The sequence below is a fragment of the Callorhinus ursinus genome, unplaced genomic scaffold (assembly GCF_003265705.2).
Source record: "Callorhinus ursinus isolate GAN/ISIS: 27379988/994484 unplaced genomic scaffold, GSC_fseal_2.0 scaffold1, whole genome shotgun sequence".
Taxonomy (NCBI): domain Eukaryota; kingdom Metazoa; phylum Chordata; class Mammalia; order Carnivora; family Otariidae; genus Callorhinus; species Callorhinus ursinus.
In genome coordinates, this window is record NW_027397063.1 from 43,921,949 (window position 1) to 43,945,056 (window position 23,108).

Consider the following 23,108-nt stretch of genomic DNA (forward strand, 5'->3'; position numbering starts at 1 on the left):
GAAGATGAGATTATTAGTCCTATTTTAGATATGAGAAAAATAAATCTCACAAAGAATAAATAACCTGAAAGACTATATAGACCATAAATGGCAGAACTGTAATTAAATAATGATATTAAATGAAGCCCACCTTCCAACATACACAGTCACTTTGAAGACTAAGCCAACTGTTTAGAACTTGACAATGAATCTATCTAATTCCAGATCTCATACTTTCCCCACTTTAATAATGATAATGTTATAAGAGACAACGTGCTTTGATTCTTTTCCCCAGGGCTGACATGGCAGGGTAGGCTTAGCTGGTTTGATTTGAGAGGCAGTAGGAAGAAAGCTTACGCAGACCCAGAGAAGCTCCAGTTCAAATCTTCATCTGAAAAGCCACAATTTAAGATATATTCCTTCAGGTCTTTCTTGAGGACTTCTAGGTCTTTTCAAGTCCGTTAGTAACATCAATATTCCTAGGGTATTATGCTTTGAGTCAGTATCAATAAAACCTTAGAGCACTTGTTGATCCAAACCATTTCTAGTGGTGACAGACACCAGCAAGTACAGTCCGTAAGGATTAAGACGAAGGATGGAGTACAGGTTTTCCTATGGGGAGGCAAGCAAGAGGTAATGCTGAAAGAGCCATACAAATGGTGGCAAATAATAAATTGTACTTATTCACAGTTTTCTCAAGTTTTATCTGCTCAGAACATAGACAGGCATCAATTCTTTAAGAAAATACTAGGTTTTAATTTGATATTGTCAATTTGCCAGAGACATCATTTAAGAAAATAAATATAGTACCCTACCAAGTCTTGCTTTAAACAAGTTGTTTTAAATAAAGCATACCCGCTTTGGATGCGTCAGTTGTGTTCTCTTCCGGTAATGTATGTTATTGCAAGGTCAAATGAACCCCAGCAGGGAGACGACAAATACGTAACGTTATAAATGACCTCAGGAGAACAGAAAAGAGAATATTAATCAATTTTAAGCACTCTGAGGCAGCGGGAGATTATTTTGGCTAGATTGCATGACACTTTTAATGGCATGACTATTTGACAGCTCTTTCAGTCCGGGAAAAAAAGTCGGACAAAGTCAGGGAGGTCATAAGTCAAATCAAAGTCTCAAAGGAGAAATCAAACCCCAGAAGTACTCTGTAAAAAGATGTCCAATATATAGGCATACTACAGTGTCTAATGTTTGATTTTAAAGTGTTATGCAACCAGCTTTCAGTATCAGTAATTTCAGCTGAATGAGGATCATGATAATTGGGTAAAAAGAAAGACAAAACTAGAAACACAGCTCAAAGCACCTAGTTAATCAGAGACAGTAAAACAAAGTAATAATTAAATTATAATTCTTTTTATTTCCTTATCACTAGTAATAAATACAATGATTAGTATTCTCGGCCGATAGCAAATCCAAAATGCTATTTATAATATCTATTCATTCATTTATTCCTTCAACAAACATAAAAAAAAAATTAGCTCTAGTAAAAGCTAAGGACTGCCAAAGTCATGAGGGTAATAAAAGTATCAGAAGATGAAAGAGATGAGATTGAAAGCCAGACAAGAAATGGAGGTTTAGTCCCTGGAGAAGGACATAGTATGTAGATCAAGAGAAGAGAAGTAACTGAGTGTCAGGTGTGTAAGAGTGAATCCCAAAGAGCAAAGAGGTGGAATGGTGAGTTTTGAAGCTTCCTCTGTGAAAACTCAGCATCTGTCTGGTTGTACTTTTGAGGTCTTGCCTGCTGTGGTTACTGGGCTTCCGTATTTGTGGAAGTTATACAACACTCTGCACCAAGGCAGTATACATTAAAGCTTTTTTAAGTGATTTTATTTTATTATTTATTTATTTTTTTAGCCATCACAAATCTATTCTGTGTGTTAACCCTAGTAATTACCAAACGCTGATCAGAAATGTGGATCATTTTAACAATGTAAATTGGATCATATTCACATTCCTGCTGGCAAATGCTTCAAAAGCTTCCCATTCTCCTTGGAATAAAATTCAAACTCTTTAGAATAACCTTTCAGGCCTTATGTGATCTGGTCCCTGACTGCCTCTCCAACTTCATTCTCTATCACTCACCCCTGACTTTCCTTCTCCACAGGCATTAACCCCCCTTTAGTGTCTCCAACATGCCAGGGCCTTTGCTCTACCAGGAATTGCCACCTCCATGCCTACCCCTCTCCATGTGACCAACATCTATTCATCTTTGCAATTTGAGTTCAAATGTCCCATCCTTGAGGAAGCCTCTTCTGACAATCAAGTCTACCATAAATTACTAATTAGTTCCTCATTATTTTCTTTCACTGAACACTGTCCTATTTCTTCATAGCATTTATGGCAAATTGAAATTGTATGGCAGTATATAATGAAATTATATTGTACAATACTTAGAGTGTTTTAAGCTCCAGGAAGATAGGGATTGTGTTGTTTTCATTAACAATCTAATTCATGACTTATAAGAAGTACTCAGCAAATATTTGTTGAAAGAGTGAATGAAGGACAATGAAGAATGACCTTAAAAACTATGGGTAATTAATTATTACATAATACATGCAAGATTTTGGAGCCAGGGTATTATTTTGAACTTAGGGTCTCTAGGGGGAAATAGAAACAGCCATTGGTGGTAAACACCTGAGGTACATGACCTCCAGTTGTCCTTGGTACACTTGACATCCTGGGCGTCCAGGATAGCTGTGTCTGGTCCTGACTGTGTGAACCTGCCCCTTTACTTCTTTGGGCTTCAATTTCCCAAAGGGTCAAATGAGTGGTTGAACTGGATAGCTTTTGTGATTTCTGTATTAAAAATTAAAGAAAATCATATCTTCATGTAGGAATTTTTAGAAAATAATCCTATGAAGCACCAAGGATTTCAGTGCTTAGCAGCCTCTAGCTGTATCGAGTTGCTATCTGAAAGTTAAAGACCCAGGTTCACTTACTCACTTTTCACCCATTTCTTTCACCTAAAGTGCATATCTGATTTCTCTAAGCAGAGACTAGAAACATGTGTGGGCAAGTACTCAAAAAAAAGCAAGCATTTAACTTTCTAAGCACTCTTATCACTCCAACATCTAGGTTTGGCACGGAATCACAGGACTCAACACAACAGCTGCCTTCACTATCATGTGTGCGTACTGAATAATAGATTCCTGCTTTACAAGAGGCTAGTTCAGAAAGTCAAACACACAGCTGCTCTATCTTCATATGTCGTTCCTTCAAGGAAATCATTTTATAGACCATTCTGGACTTTTTTTCTTTTTTTGGTCTGTACTCACATACTGTAAGTGGATAAAATCCTAAATATATACTCCCATACTTTCCAAACATGTTTGTTACTGTTAGTGTTTAAGTCTTTTGACTCATTCTGCTGAAGGACAGCACTACCATTTCTCAAAGCATCAGTCTTGTAGAGTACCTGCCAATGTGTGGCATGCTTATACAACTACTGTTGATAAAGTTCAGTCCATAGCCAGGAAATAACAGCCTTCCACTAAGGTTCATAAACGTGAGTCTGATAGTAAATCTCTTATTGAGCTCACCTGTAATTTAACATAAAGAAACTTTCTAAGTTGAAACATGACTTGGGCTGAGAACCACAAGATATCACAGACTCATTTCCCAATCTGGGGGAAGGGAATTTTATTTCCAGTTTTTCCTCTCTTGAAAAAGATAAACGATAATATCAGACACATGTCTTGGGCTCAGAAATATTTAATTATATTTGTGAATTGTTGGGAAAAGCCCTGATCTGGCATATAGATAACTTTATGAATATAGAGCTGAAAAAGCACTATGGATATGCTAAAGGATGTCTAATAATTATATTTGGAGTGAGACAGTTTCACAAATTACTGTATTAGTTATGAGTTGAATTTAAATAAAATAGCACTGAAGGTACAATTGGACTTCAGTAAGACCATGACTTTGGCTTACTGCTCCTTTTGTCTAGAATACCCTTTGCTCTTGCTCTTCCCCATATGAGTATCAAACATCAACAGGAATATCATCTGCTCTGTAAAGCCTCACTTGACTTCCCTCAAGCATATTAGCCAGTTTTCACTATTCCTTTTTCTGTTTCCTCTATGCCTAGAACATATGCCTGTTATAAATTTTAGCTGCTTTTTTCCATTGATTCCTTTTTGGCATTAAGTTTCATGAAAGAAGCTATCATCTTATTCAATTTTGTATACCTTTGACTTATCTTACTACTATTTGCTGGGACTAAAGAAGATGAGTAAAATATAGGCCCCACTTGCTAGGAGTGTTCAGTGTGATCAGACCCCTAATAAATGTGGTTACTTGACACCTGGTATTAATAGGTTGCCAAAGATTAAACCTTATTTTAAGTGGAAACTGGCCTTGGGGTCTAGGAAAAAATTAAAAAGTATATGGGTTTTGTTTCTCTTCTGCTTCGCATTCTGTAACTTTCTTCCAGTCCTCAGATTCTCAGTCTTCATGTGGCTTTTAGGGATTCAAAATCCTCACAGGAGGTATCTACACTATATCTGCCCTTCCCAGCAAAGTCTCATGTCCCTCCATCATCTTTCTCATTTTCTTCTCACTTCAATCTCTCCCCAGGGAAGACTCCATTTTATAAATGTTTATGCTGGGTATTATTCTGAATATCTGAACAAAGTAATGTATATTACACAGTGAGGTCTAAATTATGGGTGACTTTTGAGGTATCAATAAGAAAACATTCTAATTAAGAGATGGGTGGGCTTGGGTGCGTGGGTGGCTCAGTTGGTTAAGTGACTGCCTTCGGCTCAGGTCATGATCCTGGAGTCCCTGGATCGAGTCCTGCATTGGGCTCCCTGCTTGGCGGGGAGTCTGCTTCTCCCTCTGACCCTCCCCCCCCTCATGTGCTTTCTCTCTCTCTCATTCTCTCTCTCTCAAATAAATAAATAAAATCTTATAAAAAAAAGAGATGGGTGGGCTTATAGGGAGATATTATTGTTCACTTTGACCTTGATCTACTTAACTCTCCTTATTTTGGTTCCATGATAGGGTAATGAATCCCTTATATGAGACTCTCATCTCTCTTACATCCAATTTTTTGAAGGGTAAGAAAATACTATCTGGGATTTGACTAGACAAGGTACCAGAGATGACTAACTTAAAACTTAGTGTTGTCTATATTTGGCACTGTCTATGTTCTTTCTTATATCCTTGATATTTTTATATATCCTAATGACCCCTATTTACTTTTGAACAAGGATATTTAATATATAATTTATAAGTTTTATTAGAGTAGCTTGTATGGGTTACACAGAATCTTCTGTATTATACTGAGAATTTTAAGGATTATTTTACCTCCTGAGCCTACTTGTTTATTTTGGCCAATTCATGAATTATACTTTCTACCAGGAATGTAGCAAAGAAAAAAAGAATGATTTATTAAGGTGTTATTGAAAGACAAGTAAAAGATAGAAAAGCCATTTATCATCCATATCTGAAGTTAGGTCTTAGGTTCCAATGTAGGGATGTAACCATAAACTGGTTATCATCTATCCTACCAAGGTCAGTGACTGGCATTGGGTCAGTTACCCTTATGGGATTGTCATAATTTACTGCTGCTGGATCCCCAAATGATTAATTACTTGTTTCATGAAGTCATGAAGTCTTAGCTGACTGTAATACTATTTAACTGAACCAGTTAGGGCTCACAGCCCTACAATAGCACCCCTCCTCCTCAGTGAGGGCCTATATATGCAACCGATGCTTCACCCACCCTCAAAAACTTGCCCATCAAAAGGAGATGGTTTTCCCCCTTAATCCATTGCCCCCATTTTTGTTGCTCCTTTCCCTCCTAAAATCCATTTTAAGAGATAGTTACCCAAAGTCATTATCAGAATCTACTATTTGTTCTTATCAGGAAGACAGGCAAACATCAAAACAGTTTATAGTGAATTGATTTGGGTTTCTTCCACTTAATATTATGTCATACACTTTTTCCTATCTTATTTAATATTCCTATAAAATGACTCCCTTGGCTACCCAATAGTCCATGAATGAAATAGTATGATTTATTTTAGCAATCCCATAGTGCTGGACATTCAGTTTCTTTCTAAAATTCACCATTACAACTAATGTTCAGTAAATATTTAAATATTTAAAACCCACTATAATCTGACTTTTGTTCCTATTTTCTTGATGACTTAAATGCAGTTTACTCACAAGGCACTAATTGGAACACTAATTGAAAATGACCTTGGTTAGAAGCTGGGGATACCCTTGTCCAATTATCAATTTGCCATCAACTTGGCAACCGAAAAGATACCTTGAAGCCAAGAGAAAATTACCTTGATTTACTTAATTATTTCAATTTACTTTACAAGTGTTCTTATTGTCCTAACATATTCTTTCAAAATTTTTCTCAGCAGATTGAGGTAGTGATAAACCTATGAGCAGAACTATCATTTCAATCATCTGTGTAACTGTAAGAGATCAGTAGGGTGTCCACCACATGTTAGTAAGAAACAAAGAAGGGCCTCTGGGTGGCTCAGTCAGTTAAGCATCTGCCTTCAGCTCGGGTCATGATCCCAGGGTCCTGGGATCGAGCCCTGCATCGGGCTGCTTGCTTCGCAGGGAGCTTACTTCTCCCTCTTCCTCTGCCTGCCGCTCCCCCTGCTTGAGCTCCCTCTCTCTGTCAAATAAATAAATAAAATCTTTAAAAAAAAAGGAAATATTAATCATAAAAAAGAAAAAAAATGATAGCCACATGTAAGAAAAGAGAACCATTTTGTCTCTGGATATCTATTTATCTACATCATGTATTGCCTTGACAGTTATTTAGAGAGGACTCTTCTCCCCTTGAAAAAGACCGTATGGTTTAGCATTCAAACTTCCATAATGTCAGAAAACATAGCATTTCTGTGGAATACTGCTCTGCGCAGGGCTACTTGTGTTGGAGCCAGGAAGCCTGCTTTTAAGGACCCAAGGGGACTATGGGCCTTTTCTGCTGGATTAAGCTCCTGGTATCACTTTCACTATGTTTCTGGCTTTAGCAGAATCTGGAACAGACTGCAGGCTAGAGTGTGTTGGCATGTGTATACAGCTCTACCATCTGTTTTGCTTCCTCAATTCATCAATTTCCTCTACTTATGATCTTGCCCGTCACTTAGTCCAGTTATGAAAAATATGTACTCTGAGTATTTTGTCTTTAATTACTTTTATAGATCTTTTCAAAGGAAACTGTGCAGTATAATGTAACGATAAAGTAAAATGTAATTGCAAAAAAACAAATCAGTAAATCATTAAAATTAAATATTTAAGCCTCAACTAATTAACAAGTCAAAGGAAATTGTGGTCTTAGCAACCTAATGAATAGTTAAGACAAGCTGGGCATCACTCTGACAAAGGCAGGGTCTGCTACTGTTCTGTTGTGAGTTTATATTTTGTTAATTACTTTAGATTTATGTAAAAACTTATGAAGCTCTTCCATCTAGACCTATTATTTGAAATATTTAAATGCTAATACGGACCATATCTATCTCTTATGGAAGCTGGAAAATAATAGTTCCCTTGAGAGAAGAACCACCATAATCGCTTCTTGACCTTTTGGCCAAGATCAAGTGAGAAAAAGAACCACTATCATTTATAATATCTAAAATAATTGGTGAAGCCTGAAAACATTTTGACATTTCAGAAAGGATATATTTATGTTAACGTAATAATTATAATTCTGTCATAGATGACACAAACGTAAATGCCACTCTGCCAGGGAATTTTCCTAAACCCCTACAATCCATTGCAAATAACCGCCAGATGGGTAGTGTTATCATTCATTCATAGGAAAAAAAAAATATCTGGGACAAAGAGTCAACTAGAAGAAATGGAAAGAGTGAAAGAGAGCAACTACAAATATAAAAGAAAGGGTACATGAACATATTCAGGATCCTGTAAGTGTTCACAGAAGTTCCCCTGTCATAGTAAAAAAGTATTCTAGAAGAATATTAATACATCACCCACAGAACTGCCTGACAAAGAAACCATAACTTGCCAAACATAATGTAATCTAATTAGTCTGCAGCAGAATTAGAAATACAACCTAAAAATTCCTGACAAAAATTATCAATTACCAGAAGCTGCTCCCCTGCATATCATTTTAGTTTTATTACAAAGAATGCCTTGTGGCCACAAAAAGTTAAACTAAATCACAAGGTGATGAAAATTCTGAAGGCAGTTAAATTTGTATTTTTCCATTCCTCATAGAACAAAGAAAGGAAATGAAAAAAAAATTGCATTTAAATCCCTTAATTATTCTGACTATTCACTAATAGTTTTAAATAAGAGCGCAAAATCTGGCTTCAAACCTGAAGGCAACTACATGATACAAATGCGGATTTTGCCTTCTCCTTCCAACAAATATTTTCTTTACCTGTTGACATTTGTTGCCACATGTAAATAATAAATTGTTCTTTTGTCTGATAAGGTGATGTTTATTAGATTCAAAACTAACTTACTCTACTTCTCCCCAGTCTGCCTACCATTCCCGGCCCCCCGCCCTTATTCGGCACCAATCCACAGAAGATGAAAGAGCACAGAGGATTGTGCATGAGATGTTTTTAACAGATCATGTCTGGACATGCGGCATGATTTCCATTCATGTTCCACTGACTAGAACTCAAGAGGTTGACCACACATGGCTGCAAAATTAGTTTAGATGCATGCATAGGACCAAAAGAGAGGTTAGTCTCTGTTTTAGGTGGCATTGGTATACTCCTCTAAAGCCTGGAGAACCCTCAGATTGAGGTAGAGAGAAAATATCAGCAACCAGAGCTGGTTTGGAAACAGGTAGTGATAAGTCAATATATCGAACTAGAGAGGAAAGTCAACAGAAGACTAAAATAAGGAAGAATAGATAGTAGTCTGCAGTGGGGAGGTTGAGAGCATGGTTTCAGGATCCATATAATAAAATGCTTATGATCTGCTAAGGTATGTCTCATTTGGGGGCCCAAGTGTAATGCAATGTCCTTGGGAACAGATGTCTAAGGAGTCTGGAATAGTCACCGAAGGAGGCCCATTGAATTGGGATCCCTTCCTGCCTTGACTGGCTTTATCGGACCACGTATGTGTACAGAGACTGCTAATGCTCTCTGTATTGACCTTAGATATTTAGAGATCTATCTCCTCCACTGGACAGAAAATTACACAAAAGCCAGGAGTGTATCTTTTTAATCTATGTATTTGGGGAAGCTTACATCTCAAGAAATAAAACTTTGTAGGCCTTTAATAAACTAAATTGAACTGTTTCTGTAGGTATATCTTACATATGTCATGTGGCCTCTGACAGGCATGAAACAGGTTATTGTTCATAAGATGTCCTCATTTTTAATAAAATATTACATAATTTTTAGCAGAAATGTTTCTAGCATTTGGATCCTCAATATTAAAGCTCATTCAGATTTTATGATAACATGTAAGAGGGAAAATGGTATTACTATCCTGATCTATTAAGTATCTTATATATGTTAAGTAAACATAATACATAAATGAATTCTAAAAATGTGGAAAGGGAAAAAAATAGAACTTCCAGATGGAAAAATAATAACAAAGAGGATATCTCAGAAGAATCTCACTAGAATTCCAGTGAAGAAATGCAAAATATTAAAAGTGACAAAGAGGTATATTTGCAATGACCATCTGAATATCGTTTTTACTAAGATATTTTACTGCTGAATTTTTACTTGGATGCCCAGTTCTAATTTTTATTATAGAATAATTTACAGAAATTCCCTTTGAAACCAATTTTACTGTAAACTCTAGTCTGGATATGACTGATAATCTTCTATGAATTCCTGTTGAGGTGTCTTGATTTTGTAGGTGCGTAGACAATGGATGTTGATACAGTACTTCAGAGTATATTCTCATAATATTCACATAAAATATGGATCTGTATCCCATTTTTAGATGGAGTCACTCTGTGGTGGCACAATCTACACTCAGTCCAGAGTCATGTTTCATTTTGGTCTAGGGAACTTTCCACTGAGTTCCAGTGAGTCAATTATACATCTTTGAATTTGCAGATTGAGGGTTTCACCCTCTTCAAAGTGTCTCGTCGGTTTACAGACAGACAATTATTCCTTCAGTTTCTTTTCTCATCCCTCAAAAATACAAAAAATGTGGAGTCTTCTGCCCAAGGTACTAAAAAAGGATTAGAATCCTTACAAATCCCAACTTTATTTCTCCTCTTTTCTCCAAATTTGACTTCCTGACTCTGTTTTTGTCTTAAATCCATAAAAGCCCATGTCCTAAGAATTTTCAAGAAACTTAATGATAGCTCTTCAATGTTCCTGGATAACTTTGTGAGGATCACTTAGTACTTAAGCAAAACGCATATCAATGCAACATTTCTTTCCTCTTCCCCTTCCTTCCTCCTCTTTTTTTCTTGCTTTTTATTTAGCTTAATTTTAACAAACTGTATTTGTTCATTTATCTCATCAAGAAAATGCATTTTTAATGATTTAGATAAATTTTAAAAGAGAAAAAAACAATGCAGTGAAAAGTCTCCCTTGCACTCCTGTTCCCCATCCAATATCCCAGCCCTTATTGCCATTCTGCACTTTTTATTATTTTCCATTTCATTTATTAATATAAACCTGACCCACAGACTTTGATGTATAAAAAGACTACCACTATGCCCTTCAAACTTTATTCTTAGTACAGTGGCACTGAGATTTACTTGGATATATTGTAATATTTTCATAAAGAAAAGGAAATTGGAGAGATTTATTGTGTGTGACAGCAGATACATTAGTAATAAATGTAAGATACAGTGAATCCTTGACAAAAATTTTAATTTACTATAAAAAGTTATTCTTTATATAACTTATTTCAACATTGGGTCATCATGGAAGTGACTGTTTCATAGTAAAAATGGAGCTAATATCAAATCCATTCAATCCATATCAAACTAGAGTTGATATCTAATCCATTCTTTTCCTTGAAGCAGAGCCGTAATTGGAACATACATGCAAATCAAATGATGGGAAAAGACCGTTAGTGTGATATTGATACCTTCTGGGTACATGGAAAAGCATAAAAATCTTTAGTGAGCAATATAATATAGAAGGACAGAATTTTGTTCTTAAAGAGTTTTGGAGTTTAAGAAATGTCTTATTATTATAAAAATATTTTATTATTGCTACCAGAGAAAGAGTTGCAAACTCAGCAGAAGAAGAAAAAGGAAGTGGAAGAAACAGGAGGAAAGGGAGGAAGGAGAAGATTAATTTCTATTTTTATGGTACTGATTTAGAATCAGGAAGATCTGGTTGGAAAACCCAAATCCACCATTTACTAACTGGTGAAATTTAAACTTGGTTCTCAGCATCTTCATCTGTAAAATAAGAATAATTATAGTACCTATTTTTTAAAAGATTTATTTATTGGGGGGGAGGGCAGAGGCAGAGGAAGAAGCAGACTCCCCATGGAGCACAGCGTCCCACACAGGGCTCAATCCCAGGACCTTGAATTCATGACCTGAGTCGAAATAAAAAATTGGCCACTTAATTGACTGAGCCACCCAGGTGTCCCTATACTACCTATTTTAAAGATAGGAAAGTGCTTTACAAACTATAAAGTGTTAAGATAGTTGTTCTTAGTTTGAAGCTGCAATTCTATTCTTTCCTACTTTAGTAAGTTAAATTCAGTCAGAGAAACCTAGCACTGGAATCACGGTCATGTTAACTAGTACACATGGCATCTTTGTGCAAGTTCTAGAAAGGTGCTCCGCCCAGTAGATGTCAACGTTTTGGAGGAATAGCTTGGCAAAGATGGCATCTTTGTCTGAACTAGGTGCCTCATTCCCAGAGAGCTCTGCATTATTTTACAGGTTGAAATGGCCCAAACTTCATTCTCTACACAAAAGCCTGGGCTTTTGTGCAGGACAAAACCTGCAGGATCGTGGGCTGGGGCTTGGATGAGAAACTTTATGGAAGTAATCTAGTCTAGTTCTTTTTCTTTAGAGGACACATGTCGAGTGTGGAACTCATTCATCGTGCAGCAAATTCCATTTGTTTCTGGCTTGCTGTATATCCATTTTTAACTTCCAAACATTAATCCCAGATTCCTTTCTCTCAATCCATAAGATATATTTCCATATGGCAACTCCTAAATAATTGGAAACTACCATCAAAATTTTCCTAGGACATTGTGTAGTGGACCCAGTTGGTGGTTGGTGTCCTCTTTATTTCTAACAGAACTTTCAATTTTGTTCATCTACTTCTTCCCTCATGTATCATTATGTCTTAGAGGAACGTGACCTCTCCCTGATTCTGGGGAGTCCTGGATAGAGTAGGACTAATCCCACCTTTTGCAAATGATGTGTCAAATAATGGTAATGAGACACAATTCTGACCAAAGCAGTCATAAGAGATATCTTCTGGAAAAAGTTTTCATTCTCTCTTTCTCTCAATAGTGAGCCATAGGAAGAGATATTCTCTGAGTTTGATGCCTTGATCTGGCATTACCACGTGAAAACTACTTTAATTCTGAACTTTTTATTATGTGAGAAAATGCAATTTCTTATTTTTACACCAATCTCAGTTGGAGTTGCTATGACTGGCACCCAAGGGCATTGTAACTGATGAGCACATACTTTGCAGGTGAAGCATACTCGGTGTTTTTTCTCTTAAGACTTTATTCATATGCTTTTTCCTAAGCCTAGATTGTCCAGGTTTCTTTCTTTTGGACATTTTTAACTTGTGGAAGCCCAGGAATGAATGCCATAGCTCCTTATGAGATCTCCAGTTCAGAATGCTGACTCATGTTGACTATGTCAACTCAAAGTCCTAAGATGTTTTTGCACTTGCTCTTGGGATATCACATCTCCTTTACCCTGTAACAGAGCAGGTGTTTGTTTGTTTAATTAAGTGCATAATTTAAATAGTTATATTTATTAAATTATATTTGGTTGGATTCAGTCCATCATTTTATTCTGTTGAGATACTATCGAAATACTTCCTAGAAAACAATGCACTTGCTGTCTCTTACCCCTTCAGCCATTCTTAAATGTGTTAAATATGTCCTATATATCTTTGTTGATAAAACTGTTGATTCAGAAAGGCTTGGGAGGAAATCTCTGCACTGAGTTATTTAAAATATTTTCTTCTGATTGACATAGTGCTACTAGTAAGCTTTTTTTATAAACTTGCACAACCACTTAAAAATGTGCTGCACTATATGATTTAGTTCATTATCTTTCCTGTATCCCATAAATGCTGTCTGTTGTTTTCCTCTGATCAAAAAGGATTTTTTTAAAGCACTAGTATTTTAGTTTATTATGTTTTAAATTTTGAAATATAAATATTTTCATCAGTCATGGTTCATTCTTAATGAATACAGGCTAATCTTCACTGACCAACTAATTATTTTCTTAACTTCTTTTGACAGAACATCTATAATTTTTTCTAGAATGGTCATAACAGAAATAGCAACATCAAATTTCCCATTATTCTGGAAGCTTGAAAAATCATTTATCTGACCCCAGTCTTTAGATACCAGAAAACTGTTCCACTAGTCTTCATAGATGATTGCAAGAACAATAGTGATCTCATTGGCATGTAGCATTAGTTCCTTGAAGGGTGATTAATCTTGGCTAGGGGGCTAAACCTCATTTAGAGCATCTAGATGCCTCTCAAGTATTCATGGACTTCAATATTTTCATACTCATGTTTGTTCTGTCATTTCCATTCTGAAGAATAATCTTTCCTGATACAACAATAATTGAGTATAGTGATTAAAAGCATGAGTTCTGCAGTTACGCTACTTGAGTTCAAATCCTGGCTCTGCTAGCTACTAACTGTGTGTCTATAGACAAGTCACATAACCTCTTTAAACGTCAATTTCCCCATTTGTGAGAAAAGGGATGATAATATACACATTAAGGTGCTGCATTTAGATTTAAATGAGATAACCTGCTAAAAGTACTTGGTCTGATGCCTAGCACATGGATGTAGACTCAGCAGTGTAATTTTTACAGAGAGGATACAGAAGATATATGGGCTATGACATTCTAGTTGTTATAACTAACATCACTGCTTTTAAGTAGTAGATCTGTGTTTTCTTATTCTTCTGGTACCGAGCAAATATTTTTCATGAGTTGTAGCTTATTATTGGCGCTATCGAAATACTTGTTCTTAGGTGAATCCCTCTGTCCATCTTGGTGTAGGTTTGTAGACACTGCAGTTTATTTTGCTGTCCTCTCTATATATCTATCTCTCTTCTCTCATAAAGGGGCATTTGCAGCTAATAGTCATTGTTCTATTTGTTAGCATTAACTTTTTCTTCTTGAATCAGGTCATGGTATCAGCCCCTCATTTTGTGAAATGTGCTTTCCTAAATTAGGACTTACTACATGCTCAGTGTCCCCCTTACTTCTAAGTTAACATCTTATTTGCCCTAGGTTTCGATCTCTCCTGGGATATGAAAAATTTCTCATGGTTGGTCTGAATTAAGTCTAGAGTGCCTTTTGTAACTCAAAGCATCCATCTTGTGACAAGCAAAACTGCCTACCAGACACTTTAAAAATTTATCAGATGTGAACTTTAGCCAAATTAAAACTGCATTTTTCCAGAAGATGAAGTCCCTTACCTCTATCTGCAGTAGCTCTCTTCCTGTTGAGCAAAGAATATTCTTACATCGCCATGTTCTTGACACGAGGGTCACCTCTTCGAGTTCTAGAGAGATCTAGTGTTTGGATATTACTGTCATAGAATTAGAAGCTGGACTTCTATTTGCTTATTTTTCCCTTCTTTTGCTTCATTATTTAGCTGTGTGGGACCATACTATGTGATTGTAATTACCTTTTTCTCTGTTTTCTCCTATCAAGTAAGTCCTCATTTATGTTTTATGTCATAAAAAGTCCTCTATTTCTCTTTAATATATTGTCTCCATTCTCCATCCAGGGTTGTACCAGGGTTACATTAAACAAATGTAGAGAAAAGAGTAAAATAGTCTTAACGTTCTGCATTTCTATAACAGAGGGCTCTTAGCTCTCTTCCTGACTTTGTATGAAGGCTTGATGTTAAATTTTGAGCAGTTCCATGAAAGTATAATTGCATCAGAACTTCCATTTCAGTTATTATTTTAAAAAAAGATATACTTTTTTGATATATAAATTTCTATTCCTAATGTATTTCTTTGAAGCTGTGTCTCCAGTAGACCTTTTTTTTTTTTTTTTCTTTTAGGTGAGATCCTAAGGCTGATCTATTCTGCCATAGGAGAGGTTGGAGTGTAGAGAAACTCCCTTCCCCTAGCTAGATACATTTTCAGAATTGTACCCTGCTGTTCTAGCATGATTTTCCCTGAAGAGACCTGGAGGGATTCTGGGGGGAAATTCCATGGAAGTGCTGAGGCCCCCTTAGGACTGAGGCCTCTACAGGTACCTCACTTTCATTCTAGTCCATCACACTGAGCCTCCAGTGAGTCCTCAAAATGGCAATTTACATGTTCTTGCCAGTTTATGGCTTTAGCAGCTTCTCTGAAGGTAAGCAAGTAACCTCTTTGTATATTCAGTGGGTTTGGACAAATGCAAAATGACCTGTATTCAGGATTATAATATCATACAGAATACCTTCTATGCCCTAAATATCCTCTGTGTCCAACCTATTCATTCCTCCCTCTCCCCAACCCTTGGAAACCAGTGAATTTTTGATGTCTCCATAATTTTGTCTTTTCCAAATTTCATGTAGTTGCAATCATATATTATGTAGCCTTCTGAGATTGGCTGCTTTCACTTAGTAATTGTCTTTAAGGTTTTACCATGTCTTTTCATAGTTTGAGAGCTCATTTCTTTTTAGCACTGAATAATATTGCATTGTCCGAATGTACTACAGTTTATTTATTCATTCACCTACTGAAAGGACATCTTGTTTGCTTCCAAGTTTTGACAATTATGAATAAAGCTGTTATAAATATCTGAGTACAGATTTTTCTGGGAACATAAAATTTTAACTTCTTTTTTGGGGGTAAATACCTAGGAACATGATTGCTGTATTGTCAGAGTATGTTTGTTTTATTTTTTTTTGTAAGAAACTGCCAAACTATCTTCCAAAGTGGCTGTACCATTTTGCATTCCCGCCAGCAGCAAAAGCCCTGTATCCTAGTCAACATTTGGTGTTGTCAGTGCTCTGGATTTTGGCCATTCTAATAGATATACAGTGGTATGTTATTATTTTAATTTTCATTTCCCTGATGAAAAATGGTGTGGAGTATCCTTTCATATGCTTATTTTTCATCTGTATATCTTATTTGTTAAGGTGTCTGTTAAAAGTCTTTGGCCTAGTTTTTTATTTAGGTTGTTTTCTTATTGTTGAGTTTTAGGAGTTCTTCGTATATTTTTGATAACAGTTATTTATTAGATGTGCCTTTTGCAAACATTTTCTCCCAGTCTGTGGCTTGTCTTCTCATTCTCTTGACATTATCTTTTACAGAGTAAACATTTTAAGTTTTAATGAAGTCTCACTTATCAATTATTTCCTTCTTGGACCTTGCTTTTCGTGTTGTATCTAAAAAGTCATTGCTGGAGCACCTGGGTGGCTCAGTTGGTTAAGCATTTGACTCTTGATTTCAGCTCAGGTCATGATCTCAGGGTCATAGGATCAAGCCCTGTGTCAGGCTCCTTGCTCAGCAGGGAGTCTACTGGAGATTCTCTCTCTTCCCTTCCCTCTGCCCCTCCCCTCTACTCTCTCTCTAAAATAAATAAATAAATAAATCTTTAAACATTTTTTTTTTTAATTCTTTGCCATACCCAAGATCTTCCAGGTTTTCTCCTATGTTTTCTTTTAGGAAAAAACATTTTTATGTTTTACATTTGGACCTATGATCCATTTTGAATTAATTTTTTAAGGGTATAAGGTCTGTATCTGTATTCTCTCTCTCTCTCTTTTTTTCATGTCCAGTTGTTTCAGCACCATTTGTTGAAAAGACTGTCTTTGCTCCATTGTACTGCTTGTGCTCTTGCCAAAAATCAGTTGACTGTATTGATGTGAATCTATTTCTGGATTCTATTCTGTTCCCTTGATCTATTTGTGTATTCTTTCACCAATACCACACTGTCTTGCTTACTACAATTTTATTTTAAGTCTTGAAGTAGGTAGTCTCAGTCCTCCAACTCTGTTCACTTTCAGTATTGTGTTGGCTATTCTGGGTCTTTTGCCTCTTTATATAAACTTTAGAATCAATTTGTTAATATCTACAGAATAACTTGCTGGAATTTTTATTGGGATTTCATTGAATCTATAAGTTAAGGTGGGAAGAACTGATGTATGGACAATGTGGATTGATTTTTAACTGTTAAATCAAACTTGCATGCTTGATATAATCTTGGTCATGATCTATTACCATTTTTGTATACTGTTTGATTAGTTAAAATTTGTTAGTTTTTAAATCTATGTTCGTTGGTGATATTAGTTTGCAGTTTTCTTTCCTGTTAATGTCTTTGTCTAGGTTTGTTGTTATAGAAATGCTGACCTCCATTCATTACTTTGGTAAATATTCTCTCCTTTTTATGTAGAATTGGTATTATGTCTTCCTTAAGTGATGGGTAGAATTTCTCTGTGAAACAATATGGGAGTTTTCTTATTGTGGAATATTTTGAACTATAAATTTCTTCAATAGATATAAGGCTCTTCAGTTTTTATTTCTTTCTTCTTGATGAGTTTGGTAATTTGTATCTTTCAAAGCATTTGTCCATTTAATCTAAATTTTTAAATTTATTGGTCTAAAGTAGTTTGTAATATTTTAAAACTCTCTTTTAATATCTACAGAATCTATTGTGATATCACATCTCTCATTTCTGATAACGGTAATGTCTTCCTCCTTTTCTTCTGCATAGGTCTGGCTAGAGATTTACTTATTTTATTGATCTCATTTTCTTTATTGTGTTTCTGCTGTTTTATTGATTTCCATTTTCATCTTGATTATTTTCTTTTTTCTGCTTTCTTTGGGCTTAACTTGTTCTTCTTTTTCTAGTTTCTTAAGGTAGAAGTTAAGTCTATCGTGTTGTGACCTTTCTCTTTTCTAATATTGTGAGTTTGATACATATTTCTCTTCAACCACTCTTTCAACTGCATTCTACAAATTTTTATTTGTAATGTTTTCATTATTTAGTTAAAATATGTTCTAATTTCCCTTTTCATTCATAGACACTTAGACACTTTGTTTATTTAGAAGTGTGTTACTTCATTTTCAAATATTTGGGGATTTTCCAGATATTTTTCTGTTGTCAGTTTCTAAATTAATTCTATTGTAGTCAGCAAACATGGTTTATATGTCTTGAGTCTTTTGAAATTGATTGAAATTTGTGTTATGGCCAACATATGGTCATCTTGCTATATTAATTTTGTAAAGGAATATTGTGAATTACTACAATTAGTGTTTTGTTGCTGCTTTCCTCTTTTTCTGCTCTCCCCCCAAAAGATAAGGAAAATGTTTAGATTTCTTTTTATCCTTATATTTGTTTATTTTTCATTCTAAAACATCACTTTGTTGTGATACAATTTTTTTTCTTCCTAGAAGTTCATTTTGGATTATACTATCCTCATGATACCTGCAGATATTTTTGAATTAACATATCTTATCTCTCTTAAAATTTGGCTATATGTTTTTTTTTTATTTTTGAAGCTTGATGCCACAGCTGTTTTTATACCATTTTATAGTGAGGCCCTAGTGCTACATAATCTTTTTAGAAGTATAATTCAGGTATGGCATTGACTTAGTTAATAATCCCTTCAGCTCTATAGCAAACATTTTTACTTAGAAATTTTAACATGATGTTATTCTCCTACCATTATTTTTAAATTTTTCTTTTATGTATTCATTGCTTCACTGATATATAACCTTCCCAGGATTAATATGACCTTATTTTTTCAAGAAAAATATATTTAAAATGGACTTTTAAATGTTAGGACTATTTTAAAGAATATATTTTTATATGTAACTATTTTTTTGGCCCAAATTATTTTTTAATACTAATAACATAAATTACTAGGAAGTTCTTAAAGCCAGAAAGACCCTGCCATTCAAGAGAATTTTTTTGTTGGTGAAATTATACACATAAAGATTTGGAAAAATAAAATGTGTCTGCAAATATTTTATGGTATTCAAACTAAAGCTTTTATTTGAATCTAAGATAAGCCTATTACTATTTTTCATTGTCTATGAAGAGTCCCATATCTTTGATATCTGATATCCATGTCTTTTCTTCCTCTACATCAATGCTAGGAAATGCACTACAAACCAGGTATGCATGAATACAAGTACTATAGATGTGTGTAAATATATATTACCTTTAAAGACACAAAGACAAAATTCAAAGTTTAAAAGTGCTGCATTCACTTTTGAAAGTGAGGGTGAGTCATGCTTTTGATTTTATCCCTAGGATCCAGGGAATTGCCAGAGGCAATGCTATTTAAGAAAAGAAGAAAAGCATCTTCAAAAAGGTTCCCAGACTCTATTCCTGTTTTTTCTTTTCTCATGGTTTTATTTCATTCCCTAGCCAAAACTTTCTATGGCAAGTTGAAAACTAATATCACTAAAACATTTGAACATATAGTACTGTTTTAGTATCTTTTATCTCCAAATTAGAGAAATAAAGGGATAGAATCAATTACTTTAGGTTGCTCTATTTAATCCCACAGATCAGAAATGCAGTAGAAATATTGTCTTGAATCCCATAAAATTCAAAGGACCAGGGGAATTTTTTTCATGTATCTGCAACTTTTAAAAATTATACAAGTGATATATTTTCATTAGAAATAAGCAAAATACAGCAAATATTCTCTATGATTACATCATTAGAGATGATTACTGTTAATGTTTTTGGTTTGTAAACTGTTATAGACAGCCGATAAATACATCCATTTATTTAAATAGCTAATGCTACTTAATTCACCAAGATTTCAATATATATATTTCCTTCTCTTTCCCTGACATAATACAACTAATCATTAGCAAAGATTGTTGCTTCTACCTTTTAAAGGTATATAGTGCCAGACTAATTCCCTATACTGCCCCACATGCTACTCTAAATTACTGTCATCTATCAATAATACAGTAGGCTTCTAGCTGGTTTACTCTTCCATTCTTGACCTGTGCAGACTATTCTTCACATGACCAGAAATTGATCATTTAAAAACATAAATCAAGTCACGTAGCTCTTTTACTTTCCTCCCTCCGATGGCTTTTCATTTGACTCAGAGTAACAGAGTAACAACATGACGATGGCCTGGGAGAGCTTGTATGATGAACTGTCCGTCATTTCCATGACTTCAGATCTATCCAACTCTTCGTACTCCCCTCCAGCTTCACAGGCTTCCTTGTTATTAAAAAATACCATGGACGGTGCTGCTGAAGAAGCTTTTTTTCGGCTGCTCTCTCCGTGTGAAATGATCTTTGCTTGGAGACACACATGGCGGCACACCTCACTTCCTCCGTGTCTCTGCTACAAAGTTCTGTAGTTTATATCGGAGAGACTTTCTCCAGCCACCCACTATAAATTAGGACCCTTCCCCCATTCTCCTTCCCAGGCTTTCTCTTGGTAGCATTTATCACTCCTGATTGACATACCCCTCCTCGTTTCTGTTTGTCTTTTCACTGTGTCTTACTCACTTTTGCTGCTCTGTATTTGGAACATTGTCTGGCACGTAATGCACACTCTGATTATCTGTTGAACAAATTGAACAATCATAGATAAAACAAGTTCTGGTTTTAGTAAAGATAAAGATATTTACCAGAAGGAAAAGCAATGGATTGTTTTCATCAGAACTATTTCAGACTCCCAGGAGTTCCTGGGAACTTTCCTGGGAATTCCAGGAAAATAACCAATCCAAGACTCAGAAAACCTAGCTGAAATTCAGTTATCTGGATTATGGAATCTATTTTCTTATAGAAGCAATGTAATAAAGGCAACGGGATTTGAAGCCAGGACACCAAATTCTTGTTACAACTCATGTAAGAGCTGAAAGGGTATGGTAGCTCTGAGCACCCTCCTATCCCCAGCCCCAATGTTCATATTCCACAGCTTTTCTGGGACCTGAGTTTGCTTATTGAGCAGTGAAGTAGGATTAAGTTTTTAGTGGCTGGAAGCAGGGTCTCTTGACTGAAGGATAACTAAGTGAGCTTTGAAGAAAGGTGTGCTAGTCTGCTTGGGCTGCCAACAAAATACCATGGACTAGGAGGCATGGCCAACAGAAATTTCTTACCATTCTGGAGCCAAAAGTCCAAGGTGAAGGTGCCAGCAGGGCTGATGTCTGGTGATTCCTCTCTCCTGGGGCTGCAGATGGCCACCTTTTCACTGTGTCCTCACATGGCCTTTCCTTTGTGTTCCTGCAGAAAGAGAAAGATCTCTGATGTCTCTTCTTATAAAGACACTAGTCCTATCAGAATGAAGTACCACTCTTATGACCTCACTTAACCTTTATTACCTCTTTCTAGGCCCTATCTTCAAATACAACACATTAGGGGTTAGGGCTTCAATATCTGAATTTTGGGAGGGGACATCACTCTGTCTATAACAAAACGCTTTTGTACAAGACAGTGGGTAGTGGTCTGAGAAAGTAGCCTAACAACTGAACACAGGGAAGTGGCCTGCCTGGGTGAGGGTACTTAAAGCAGATGGCCATCTTGGTGCATGGAGCCCTTAGGAGAAGTTTGGTAAATCTCCTACCACCTGTGCTTATTTCTCTAGACATTTTAAATCGAAGCAGCTGCTGTTTATCATCCCTCCCTCCTCCCTCAGCTGGCAAATCTTGACAAGGACAGGCTGTTTACCCTGATGGTGTTTATTAGGGACAATCTAAGCTTGCAAAATTGTTCAAGTAACTCCAGGCTATCAACTTTTGGGGAAATGTTAGAAATGTAGTCCCTAGAGACCAAGTCCAGACCTACCGTATCAGAGTTTCTAGGACTGCGGCCCTACAATTAGCTGCCATAACAATTATCCCTAGCATCATTTATGCACACCAAAGTTCAGGAACCACTGAATATCTTTGGACAAATTACTGTTTCGCTGTATTGCAGTTTTACTGCAATAAGGTGTCTTCCACCTTTTCTCCCTTTCTTCCTGCCTTCCTATCCTCATTACTTCCTTTATTCCTTCATTTTTCCCCCCACTTGAAGTCCTAAGCCCAGACTTTAAATTATACATGTATTTTACTAGAAAAATAAGTTTATTAACATATCCACAATAATGGTCAGAGCATAAGAAAGTGAATATATTGCAGCAATGTGGGGAGATGCTGAGCAGCCAGCTAAGGAAGGAAAATACACTTTAAAATCGAGGTTACAGATCATAAGATCTCTCAAGGGGAGAAAGAGGTGATCAAGACTGGGGCAGGATTTCTTCTCAGAAGATGCTAGTCTCGGGCGCCTGGGTGGCTCAGTTGGTTAAGCGACTGCCTTCGGCTCAGGTCATGATCCTGGAGTCCCGGGATCGAGTCCCACATCGGGCTCCCTGCTCAGCAGGGACTCTGCTTCTCCCTCTGACCCTCTTCCCTCTCGTGCTCTCTATCTCTCATTCTCTCTCTCTCAAATAAAAAAAAAAAAAAAAAAAAGAAGAAGATGCTTAGTCTCAACATTAAGAGGCAGGCAGTTCCTGTATTGGAAAGAGGGTGAAAAGCTTGGAAAGGAAAGATGGAACAGATATATTTGATGTATGTTCCATTTGTCTGATTTCTTTTTTTTAGTTTGTTTGTTTTTTTTGTTCTTCTTTGTGTTTAGAAGCCATTATGCAGGAGGGACCTTCAGTAGAGGCAAGAGCCTCCAGCTGGCTTCTATAAAGAACCTCTGTTTGTTGATAAAGCTCCTAAGCCTCAGGAGGGTCTGATCAGTTGTTTAAAAGGAACATTTTCTTTTTTTCTTTCTTCTCGGCCTGGTGCTATGAACCACCTTAGATAAAGCAAGTAATACTTTCCAGCCAGAAAGAGAAAATTGGTTTGGAAAAACATTCTAATCAGTTCAAACTGAGCCCCTCTGATTGCTAGAACTCCTAGGTATTCGGTGTGATTCCAGAACAGATCATCTGTTTGACAGGCTATTCAAATCCTGCATTATTACACAAAGGCTCTTTGGTGCATGGATTTTATCCAGGCTCCTTAAGCATAATTTGGAAAATG

The 23,108-nt window shown here is 36.0% G+C and overlaps 1 long non-coding RNA gene across 1 annotated transcript; it reads right to left on the minus strand.

Moving 5' to 3' along the window:
- Positions 1-275: 275 nt before the first annotated feature.
- LOC141374080 (uncharacterized) lies at positions 276-21,316 on the minus strand. Its single transcript, XR_012380645.1, has 4 exons — positions 21,198-21,316; positions 20,605-20,659; positions 835-938; positions 276-591 (listed from the first exon to the last, which is right to left on the minus strand). It is a non-coding gene; the product is annotated as an uncharacterized lncRNA (long non-coding RNA).
- Positions 21,317-23,108: the final 1,792 nt, after the last annotated feature.